Raw genomic sequence first — 12,306 nt, 5'->3', positions numbered from 1 at the left:
TTGTCAGATCCAGGGGTCTCTCTCCTTCTCTCATGGAGGCATTTCTGGAAGATCTGCCAGCTGGTGCCCAGGAGGTGGAGCACTCACACCTGGATGGATGCAGGGATGGCTGGTTGGCTCGCAGGCTGGGCTAGGGCATGATGGGACTTGTAGTTCCTCCAGGGCTGCCCAAGCAGAGCTGGTAGGCAAGCTGGGAGTGGGAGTGGGGGGGGGCAGGGGAAGGGAGGGGAGCACCACATGCTCCAAAGCCTTGAACCATGACAGAGAAAAGTGGGATCAACCCAGATCATTGCTCCAGTCATTGCAGGCAAGTCTCTTCCCCCTCCCCTTGATTTTATTTAATTCCCCCTCCCCCCTCCTGTGTCTCTGCCTCCCAGCCTCCCTCCTCCTCTCCTGCAGGCTTTCCAGTGTGCTTCCATGGCTGATACTCCCCGATGCCCTCCTTTTCCAGGACATGTCCTCCACTTCTCCCTCCTGTCCAGGAAGAATGGCAAAAAGTCCTCTTTCTGCCTTCTCCCAGCAGTTGTGCCCTTAATTAGAGGCAGCCAAGAGGAGGAGAGGAGTGGGGCAAGGGAAATGAATGCGGAGGCCGGACTGTCTATATTTTGGGCAAATAGTTTTGGCTGGTGGGCTATTGGGATTATTGCAAAGGGTACAATATTTTTTGGTCCTTGGGGATATCAATAATAAAATGCATACTTGTTTTCATCAGTGGGTGTGAGAGTGTAAACAAGGGTTGTAACAGTCACAGGGCTTACTTCCCCACTTGTTTTGACATGACACATACTGAGCAGCATTTAATATATTCCTCTCCCCATCCTGCATCAGTTTGGGCCACCAAAACTGGGGCCTAATCAGGTGTAATGACATGTCTTTCCATATTGTCAACCAATAGTTCTGATTTTTAATGCTCAGTCAATTAAGCTTTGTAGGTGAAACAAAAGACTTTTATTGAAGACATCAGAAACAAAAACTATCAGTACTATGTCTTAGTCAGAACTAAAGATCCACCCCTCTCAAAACATAATAACAGCAGTTAAACCAATAAACTCCACCCCCATACTTCAGCCCATTCCCATGACAACTTTGTAACAGTTCCCATTTGCCTACCTCTATTGTAACAATTAGACCGTTTCAACAAACAGTTTCTTGACAGTTTAACCACTGTCATATCACCCAACCAAGTACAAATCAGAACATAGTCATATCTCAACATAAACGAAATATAAACACATGGCAGATTCTATAGATTCTGACACTTATCCAAAATGTCTTGCCATCTTGACATCGTAACACTTGTTAAAGGTTTGCCCTCTTAATGCCGCAGATGCATATATCTCGTACCCTTTGTAGGGGATGCCATGCTACACTACAACTTCTGTCCCATGTTCCTTAAGCCAAGGATCTCCCTCTATCACCTTGGACATGCTCTTTTACAGGCTTGGCACAAGGGAGGCTTTGGGAACTTTAATTTTTGCTTGGCTTCATGTGAATGCTGCCAATAACAGTTGTGGTGTGAACATGTCTACCATCTCCTTTCTCTAACTATTATGTTGCCGTAATCTAGATAAATCAACTAGAACGTTTTCTCCCCCTGTAGTTACTTCAACTAGAAGTTTAACTTGCAAAATAACTTACCCATCTGTTCTTTTTTGGCTTAACTACAGGTATTTTTTAAAAGCCTCTAAATTCTTATGATATGTCCACACCTGAATTGGAAAGAAAACTCCTTCCAACCAGTGGTGCCAGGCTAACAGTGCCCACCAAAGAGACTCAGCTTCATTTCGCCAAATTGTCCAGTTCTGTTATGTGTCTGAAAACATCCTGGACAAATAGGTATATGGTTTAAACTGTATTTCTTTGTCTTTTTGCAGCAACACTGCCCAGATTGCCACATCTGGTACATCTACTTGAACCATGTTCAGTGGGATCAGGATGTCTTAAGAAGGGCTTAGAGGTGAACAACAATTGGAGCCATTCAAAAGTCTCTTAACACTCTGGAAACAGTTCAGAATAAATTACTGGTAAAAAATGACAACCCTCAAAAAGCTGTGTAGTTGCTGGGATGCGGAGGCAAGCAATTGGCAGCATGGGGTGGGAGCTCATCCCGTAAAGCCTTTTCAATGATGGCAACTCCAGTCCTCGAATCAGAGGATGCTGGGGTTCTCTCAATGGACAAGGTGGTGTTCTATTTGTGGCTCACTGAGGGCTTCATAGCTTCACCCCTATGCCTTGAGAGACTGACAGAGGCACAGGGGTGAAAGCAAACTTCAGAGCAGCCATTACCATAGGCAGTAGCCCCCGTGGGAACAGCTTAGCCACCAACCTTTTAAAACTTCAAACTGAAAAGAAGGGGGAAAGGTAAGGAGTTTTTCCACTAAAGGAACTGTCAACATGCACTCAGCGAAGTGATAGTATTTGAGGATGAAAAGAGAAAAGACACACGGATACAAGAAATATATAAAGATACATTAATAAAAGGCTATCAAGGAAACAAAGAAACAAGAATAATTGATAAGTGATACTTAGGTTGGATTTAAATGCTGCAGAGAAAGGAAGAGATAACAAATTTTGAAGACAAAGGATATACAAAAGACATTAATGTTAACAGGACAATAGAATACCACCTTAACCAGTAAAGATTTATTTAAACCAGAGCTAAGGAGCAGTCAAGCAGGGGCACAGCTGCAGAAAACACCAAAGAATAAATGAATAAAAGGTACAGTATATTACTACAATAAACTTTAACATCAATTTAAAAGGTTTGTAAGGGACTATTTGCCAAACAACAAAGAATAAAGACTGTGAGTGAGTATTTGTAATAGAAAAAGAGAATATACAGATGAGAAAACACAGAACTGAAAAAGACTATAAGGACTGAAAAGGACTGAAAAGACGGAGTTTGAGATTTAAGATCTGCACCTCAGTGCAAAAGTTGGTTTTGAAATCAGGATGGTGACAACAGGAGATAAAAGAAGATTAACAAAATATTTAAGGGCTAACAATTTTAAAATCTGATTTGGTATTTGTAAAATAATATAAGACCTCCATGTTCTGTGATGAAAAAGATCTTTTGATTTGATGTTTCAAGGATGGTTTACTGAGGAAGGGTAAAATGAAGGAGGTTAGAGTGGTTTAGATACAGTGAATATATTTCAGTCTATTACTAGTGTATTGTTGTTTGGGTTTATTTTAGGTCTGTTATTTTTGTAACTGTAGTAATTAACTGGGAGGGAGTTATATAATGAAAGGAAGAAGGAAAATTAAGTTAAGTAATGGTGACAGGGATAAGATCAAGGACTCAAACACAAATGCAATCTTTGGTTAATACTAGTGCTCAAAGAGGTTCTACAGATATGTCAACTAAGCAGATAGACATTAATGTAATAATTTTGCAAAAACTTAGAGAATTTATAAAAGCTTTTAAGAAAAAGAGAAGAGAAGAGCTTAATGATACAAGAGAGGAAATAAAATCAGACATGGATAAAGAAATAGATGGCTTATCTAGAAAATTAGATAAAATAACTAAAGGAATTACATATATAAAAACAGATGTAGAGGAAATATCAACAAAAATAAAAGTTAGAAAGAAAGACTGAGAAAATAAAAAAGGAACAAAGATGGAGAATCAAAATATGGAGATTAGATACAGGGAAAGATGTATTAAATTGAGAAGAGTCACAGAAATGGAAAATGAGCAATTAATTGAAGGATTGAACCCAATTTTGGCACTATATTTAGATATGTCAGAAGATATGGTGGATTTGCAGACTGAAAAATTTGTTTAGAATTAACTCTACATCGGCCAATGAAATGAAATTACCAAGGGATATAGCAATTTGCTTTACAAGTTCTAGATTGTGAGACAGACTATTTCAACAAAATTATAATGAAAGATTGATAATTGAAGGTAAGGAAATTAAAAGACATTTAAGGATGTGTCAGTTCAAATATTGAGAAAAAGGCAAGAATATACATTTTTAACTCAGACACTACAGAAAAATGACATCAGATTTAGATGGGGAAAAATAGAAGGTGTGACATTCACTTATAAGCAAGGAAGATACAAGATTAATGCAAGAGATAAGGCAAAAGAATTCTACAAAAGACTACATAGTAGGAATAAGAAGTCACAGGAACAGGACAGGGAAGCAGAAAGAGAAAAAGGGAACAAACCAACCAGAAGGGAGTAGTGAAGGAGGAAAGAATGGATGACTAGCCACAAGAGAGGAAAGGAAAACAGGAGATGAGGAAGAAAAGGGATTAGTTATTTGTGACTCAAAGGAAGAAGAAAACTAAACTGGAGGGAGATTACTGAGGGGATAGAGATGAGAAATTTTTCAAGTAAAACGAGGTGGCGGTGAAGATAAAATCATTGAATGTGAGAAGGATGAATAATGGATATAAAAGGAAACAAATATTTCATTATTTAGAGAAAATGTGTATTCAAGAAACTAAGATCAAAGAAACCATTAAAAGAAGGAAAATCTCCAAGCCATGATAGTTATAAACTGTTTGAAGTTGAAATTATCAGTATACTACACAAAACTTTCAGTAGGATACCAGAAGAAGGAAAGCCAACAATGTGGAATTTCACAAATACAGTTTTAGGGCCCGAACAGACAGGCCAAAATAAAGCTATTTTCGAGTCACTTTGTAGGTTTGTTGTTTAAATGATGCATGTGTCCTAAGAGGCTGGAAGCCGCGCCAAACCTACGCTCCATTCCCAAGGACTGGAGCATAGCTTTGGCACATCTTCTGGCCTCTTAAGATGTGTGTGTCATTTAAACAGCAGACCTCCAAAGCAGCTTTATTTTGGCCTGTCTGTTCGGACCCTTAATCCACAAAGGAGGAAAAGATAAAAATAATGTAGAAAATTATAGACCCATTGCACTACTTAATACAAATTAAAAAATTAATAGTTCGATATTGGCAAACAGATTAAAGAAAATATTGTCCAAAAATATTCATGAAGATCAGAATGGCTTTTTGCCTGAAAGACAAATCAGAAATAATGTAAGAACCTTGTTGAATACCATCAAACATTACATGGTAAATGATGATAAAAGGTTAGCATTAGTTTAGCTAGACACAGAGAGAGCTTTTGATAATGTGGGGTAGAAATTTATGTTAGAAGTTTTGCAAAGGTTGGTGATGGGGGAGAGATTCATAGCAAATATAGAACAAATATACAGTCGGCCCTGTGTTATACAACATATATGATAAAAAGGGCACATGATATAGGTTGTGTTTTTCCTTTAGAAAGTTGAGAGAATGCAGGAAAAACAAACAAATTTTCAGCTGCTCAAGAACTAAAGGAAAATTATATAAAGATTATTAATAGGTGGTATTATACACCACTGAGATTAGCTAAAATTGATAAGACTGGGGTCAATAAGTACTGAAAATGTCATGTGGAGATAGGCTCATATTATCATATGTGGTGGCCCTGCTCCAAAGTGAATTTTTATGGCAAAAATACAGACAAAAATTCAAGAGATATTGGAGATACATTATACTTTTATTCCAGAAATATATTTACTTAATATGACTTCCTTTCTGGGTAAAGAGAGAGAGTATAAGTATTAGAGAACAGTCCCATATTTAGTGACAGCAGCAAGAGTGCTACTGGCAAAAATTGGAAATTGGAGTATATGAGCACTATAGAAAACTGGTTACAAAAAAAGGGAATTAAGAGAGATGGATAAGATAACAGCATTAATTAATAAAAGATCAGCAAAAAAATTAGGAAAAAATGGAATCACATTTTAAAATATTTGAACAAAGTTTGGGATATAAAGGAAAAATTGTTATAAAGATCTGTAAGAAAGAAAGATTTGCCAAAAAATCTATGATAAAAAATAAGAAATGAAACATTGGATCTTAATTAAATAGACATGGGCGAAGAGTAACTATTTAGATATTCTTATCTAACAAAAAGGTTTGTCAAGGGATGCAGTTGAAACTGAAAGATATTTAAAATGGGAATTATCAAGTATAAGGAAGCACATGAAAATGTAAATAATGTATACTTTTTCTTTTGGTGGAAAGACAGATATGAAAGGTGTAAATGGAGAATATTACAAATTATGTAAAGCATGGGAAAGAATGTATTAATCTGATTTTAAATTTAATAAAGAATATATATTTTTTAAAAAAGTTCTGTAGTTGATTTTGCTTTGGTTTTGGCAGCCGACCATGTCTAGGGGTTTTGAGGGATCAAATTCCACTCACTTGCTTGAAATCCAGTATCGCAGGTAATCCAACTTATCCCAGCTATATTCACAGTTTGAAAGCTTTTTGAAAGCAAATAAATTTGATTGTCTAATAGTTTTTTCTGAACAAAAGCCCCCCATAAGCTCCTTAAAGAAAAAAAGTGCAAAAGAAAAAAAAGAAAAATTTAAAAACCCCTCAAACAACGTCCCCAACTCATCTTATCCCCTGTGCTCTAAGTTTTTATTGACCACCCCTAGTGACTCACAGTTTAATTTTTTTAAAAAAACTCACTCAGTCAAAATGGCTGCCAGCTTTCTCTCTTCTCCCTGTGCAGGGACTAGCCTGGAAAGCCTCTCACAGCAGTTGTATAGAGCTAGATTGCTAGCTCTGCAGCCCCCGCCCCCCCGTGTGACTCACAAAAGTGACTCACTGTTTAATTTTTTAAAAAACCCTCCAAGTCAAAATGGCCACCCAGAAACATCTTTCCTTCTTCTCCCTGTGCAGGGACTGGCCTGGAAGGCCTTTGGCAGCAGTTATACAGAGCTCAGCTGCTAGATTTTGCCCCCCCCCCCCGCCAGTGACTCACAGTTAAAAACCCCAAACTCTCCAAGTCAAAATGGCTGCCTAGGAACAGTTTTCCTTCTTCCTGTGCAGGGACTGGCCTGAAAAGCCTCTGGCAGCAGTTATCTAGAGCTCGGCTGCTAGCTCCACCTCTCTAGTGACTCACAGAAGTGACTCTTGATCTATAGTAGTCCCTTTGTACCTGTGCACAAGTTACTGAACAGTTGTGATCAGTGTTCTGACCCTATTTCTGCCACCTTTTACTTTTGCTTCCCATCTGTCCTTAACTGCTTGAAGAGTTTCATCTGTCATCCAATGAGATCTTTCTTTCTTTCTGGCTACAGATAGTGTCCTTGTGCATTTCTTCCTGACAACATACCTAGTTTTAGTGTATAGTTCTTCTAGCTCTCAGTCAATTAGACACAATAGTGCAATTTTTTTCACATTAACTTAAAAACCTACAGGGATGTTATTCACTTTGTATTTCATCACGAGGTTGATTTAGTGTTCTACTTTAGCTTTACTCTAATTTTTTATATTAGCAGTTCATGGTCTGTGCCACACTCTGCTTTTTGCAGAGGGAATGGAACACCTTCATTTTCTTCTATTAATAATTTAGTCATTTTGATTTCTATATTGGCCATCAGGTGATGTCATTATACGCAGTCATCTTCTTGGTTATTTGGGCGGGATACATACCGCCATTTAGTACGTATAGAATACGTACTAGGGTTAGGAAGGGGTGATGCTTCCGCACCCCCCTAACCCTAGTACGTATTCTATACGTACAAGATGGCGGCGCCCCTTCCACATGGGCGCCGCCATCTTTACGTATCGGACGCTGAGCGTCCGTACGTGTCGCGGGGGTTGTGACGTAGCGAGTGCACCCCTGGCGCCTCGCTACGTCGCAAACGCGACACAAGAAGAAGCTCCATTTTGGAGCTTCTTTTTCGCTCCGCGCGGGAGCCGCGCCGTCTGGAGGCTCCGGCTCCCCCGCGGATCTACCGGCGGCGGCGGCAGACCGCCGCAAAGCGGCGGTTTGTACCCCGCCTTGAAGAACAAGCTGTTGGCCTCACAAAATTCAGTCAGTCACTGTCCTGTCTCATTTTTAGATTTTAGGCCATATTCTCCAATAATATTTGTTATGCTGCCTCTTACATTTGTATTCCAGTTGCCTATGATTATCAACATGTCCTGTTTTACTATGTGATCAATTTCCTTCTGGACTCCATCACATAATCTTTCAGTTTCTTCCTCTTCTGTGTCTATAGTTGGAGCATAAATGTGGATTATGATTATATTGATGGGTTTTCTCTAAAGGCTTACTGATATAATTCAGAATGCAAAGGAATCTTTTAGCACCTGTGAGATTAACTGAACAAAAAACATTGTAGCGCACGCTTTTGTAGACTTGGTCTACTTCCTCAGATGCATGGAATGAACTGCTGTCCAGGTAGGACCAATACTCAGACTGTATGAATAGTCACAGAAATGCAAAACATGTGGGTATGGTGATGATGTGGGTATGTTTGGTGCAGGAGGTAAGATATTGCCTAAGGTCAGGGTGGGTGGATGACCATATGAATGGTGGAAGGAATTCTGGGATGTGGTGTGTGTTAGCTGGAAACCAGAAAGAGATATAATAACCTGGCCAAGAGCCTCTTCTTGAGAATTATAACCAGAGTTATAGTGTGTGTAGTGTGTATTGTTGATAGATTGGTGCTTGTGGATATATTCAGCTGTTTTTCTTTCCGATCTTCCTTTGTATTCTTTTTTCCATGACAACTGTCCTGAGATTAAATGCCTTGGAAGACTGAAGTGTTCTGCAACAGGTTTTTGTCTATTCCCATAACTAATATCTGATTTGTGCCCATGTATCTTTTGGCACATAGACTGGCCTGTTTGCCCAATGTAGACTGCAGTCTGTGCATAAGAGGATAAATGGATGTAAATTCCCAGCCTATAGACAGGGGAGGGCTTGGCAGCAATCAAGATGAAGCACTCAGTTGCTGGCAATCTCTGTCCTGCATGTGCATCAGGAGACTTCAAAAACACATTTTAAACAGTAAATCAGCAGATAGTCAGGAAAGGAAAATAAACATGTAGACTTCCCACCCTTACTCATGATCACTCACTGGGATCTTAAATGGGGAAAGGAATCGGATGGGGGGAGGCAACCAGAGAGAGAGCAAGCTGACAAGATTGACAGGTAAAAAATAAAGCTATTGGTTGATAAATTTTGTCATAATGGGAAGAGAAAAAAACGGTATCCCTTTTTGTACCAATCTGAATTTGAACACAGGAAATGTGTTATTTATTTTGAGTAGGTGTGGTAATAATGGGGTCACTGCATGGTAACTGCAGACCTGGAAAATGTGAGGTGAAGCTGAATTTCTTTTGCCAGTGTAGACAACCCCTTATATTACACTACAAATATCTACGATGTTAAGCTAATATATATTAATGGTCTGTTTTCTTTCTTTTACCCATTTATATCCCACATTTTTTTCTATATTCTTAGCATAGCAAAGCTAGAAAAGATTCATTATGGCTGTTATTTCTGGTGTGACTGATAAGTGAGCATATTTTGTGTACATTTTTACTTTTGATAAATATATCAGAGGCATTTAATGACTTCCCATCTGCTCCTGCAGTGTATAATTCTCTCTGTATTCACATGCACAAGCCTGTCATCAGAGGCTAACACTTCAAGTGTTTGAAAAGGTGGGCTCTCTCACTGCTGCCACCAAAAAAAGAAAAAAGAAAAGAAAAGGTGGGCTCTAGTTCACTTTATGTATTCCATAATAAATCTATCCATCTTTGAGATGCCACATGATCCTATGTTGTTTTAATGGAATACACTATTGATCACAAACCCTTCTGCTTGTATGGGTGGAACATTTAGCCAAATAATATTAAAATAAACAATCTAATTAAAGGTTAAGTCAACATATTCATTCAATTAAAGGATGAAGTCGAATAGTTCTATAATAAACTCTCTTACAACCTCTTAAGACAAGCATGCTATTCACTAATGCATTTATAAGGATAAGGGATTGTAACAAACCATTTGTAACATGTGTACTCCTTTTCTTTTTCAGTGATCCTCTCTTTGACCTCTTTGGTACAGTCATCAGCCTAGATCTGCTATTTGCAGTTCATTTTCCAGATCTAATGGGAGGACACTGAGGAACCTTTACTGAGCCAGGATCCTATAGTAAGGAGTAGTTCTGCCCTGCAGGTCCAATTCAGACCTTGCAGGGGCTGTGGGATAGTCTCCACTAAGTCCAGTGGTGGTGCTGCTCTCATTTTTCAAGGCTTGTGAAGCAGAGATTGAATTGTCTGTCTTTACTCTTGTCTTTCCTGTGAGGGGAGAACAAAGGACACTTAGTTGGCACATTGGAAGCTAATGCAGACTCAACCTTCAGCACACTCTGGAAGTAGTGAGAATGCCCAGATTGGTTCCCATCTTGTCTCTTCTGAATAGGGAACATGAGTGGAGAGTGACATTAGCTTCTTGGCCAAAGTGCCCTCTGGAGAAACCTGGCCAGTGCTTCAGTCATGGAATCAGTGAAGTCAGAGGGCATTTATTTATTTATTTATCAATCGGAGTATGCCAAATCCCCTATTGTTTGGTGCATGTGGGTCACAGTGGGCATTTACTCCATCCCTTGGTTTTCTTCCCCTCAAAGCTGTTGACATTCTACTAATAGTAACCTGTTTGTAGGAGTTGAGATATATGATCTTCTGGGACTCTGTTAAGGTATGAGAAGAATGATCAAATCATGAAATTGGGAAAATAACAGTTAACCAGTGAAACAATCTTTTTATTCCATTATTATGTTCAATTAAGTCTTCAGAATGGCATAAATATCATGCTTTTCCAAGTTGACAAGTAAAGGAAGTTTGTTGGAGGAAAAACAACAGTGGGGTTGTGACATCTTAAAAGGTTAACAAATAGCACTGTGAATTAGAGAACATTTCATCAGATAATTATGTGATTGCTGCCAAAATGCCTCTGCAATGTAGGTTATACAGGATTTGTAAATAACTTTGTAGCAGTTGTTATGAACTTTCCAAGTATTTCAGGCTTCCTGCTTCCTAGATGTGTGTCACTGACATATAAATTGTTCAGCTACAATTATGTAGTACAGTTGGCCCTCAGTATCCAAGTACCTGACACTCGTGGATTCAAGCCTCTGAGGATGGCAGGCCTGTGTTCTTCCCATGGCTGTGGCCAAAGCAAAATTAGAGACAATGGGACTTCACCATCCAGTTGTCCCCAATGATAGTGTGGCCATGTGCATGCGCTGCCACTGGGGACAATGGGGCAGTCCCTAATTGCAGCATAGGTACATGCATGCATTGTCATTGAAGTCCCGTTGTCTCTAATGGCAGCATGGCCACATGCACATGCCATCACTGGGGACAATTTAACTTGAACATCCATGGATTTTGATATTTGTGTGCATGTGTGTGGGGGTCCAAAATAGATCCCCTGCAGATACTGTCGTATCACCACCTTAGATGCCTTCAAGAAGGCACTAAAGACAGATCTCTTCCAGCGGGCCTACCCACCTGATTTTTTATAAGAGATCTTAAATACTCGGCTTCTCATCTGATTGTATGAATGTTAGTGTGAATGTTAGTTGATGATCCATTATTTCAGTGAATTAATAATAATGTCATAGTTTTAATGATTGTATTTTATATGTAATTGTTTTATTGCTGTAACCCTGCCTCAATCCGCAGGGAGAGGCGGGAAATAATAATAATAATAATAATAATAATAATAATAGTTATTATTATAATTACTGAGGGCCAACTATAAAATCTTTTACAAGCATGATTTATGCATAAGTAATATAATGTTGAAGGCAATGCTCAAGTGACAAGGAGAGCAAGAATAATGTTGCCTTTAGAGAATAGGGTAAAAAGTATCCCTCTTTCCTTCACTTTCCTTATCTAGTTCAGTTTAGATGCTGGTCTCCCAGATGATTCAGGCTTCATGTCCCAGAATCCCGTCTATCATGATAAATAATGGTCATGGGATCTGGGAAGTCCAAAATCTCTGTAAGACTAAAGGTTGATTGTCACTGGCTTAGGTCTTTATGCAATTTATGGCGGGATACAAACCGCCATATAGTACGTATTCTATACGTACTAGGGTTAGGAAGGGGCGGTGCTTCCGCACCCCCCTAACCCTAGTACGTATAGAATACGTACAAGATGGCGGCGCCCTTTCCACATGGGCACCTCCATCTTTACGTACTGGACGCATAGCGTCCAGACGTGTCGTGGCGCTAATGATGTCACGAATGCGCCCTTGGCGCTTCGCGACGTCATCAGTGCGCCGCGGAAAGAAGCTCCGAAATGGAGCTTCTTTTTTGCTCCGCGCGGGAGCTGCGCGGTTTGGCTGCTGCAGCTCCCGCGCGGAGCAAATGGCGCTGGCGGGAGACCGTCGCAAAGCGGCGGTCTGTATCCCGCCTATGTTCTTTACCCATTTTGAGTCTGAATTATTTTTATTCA

This window comes from Sceloporus occidentalis, unplaced genomic scaffold (assembly GCF_023333645.1).
Source record: "Sceloporus occidentalis isolate IW3139 unplaced genomic scaffold, rSceOcc1.0.p SCAF_4, whole genome shotgun sequence".
NCBI classification, from domain to species: Eukaryota; Metazoa; Chordata; class Lepidosauria; order Squamata; family Phrynosomatidae; genus Sceloporus; species Sceloporus occidentalis.
Note: the sequence above shows the minus strand (reverse complement) of the source record.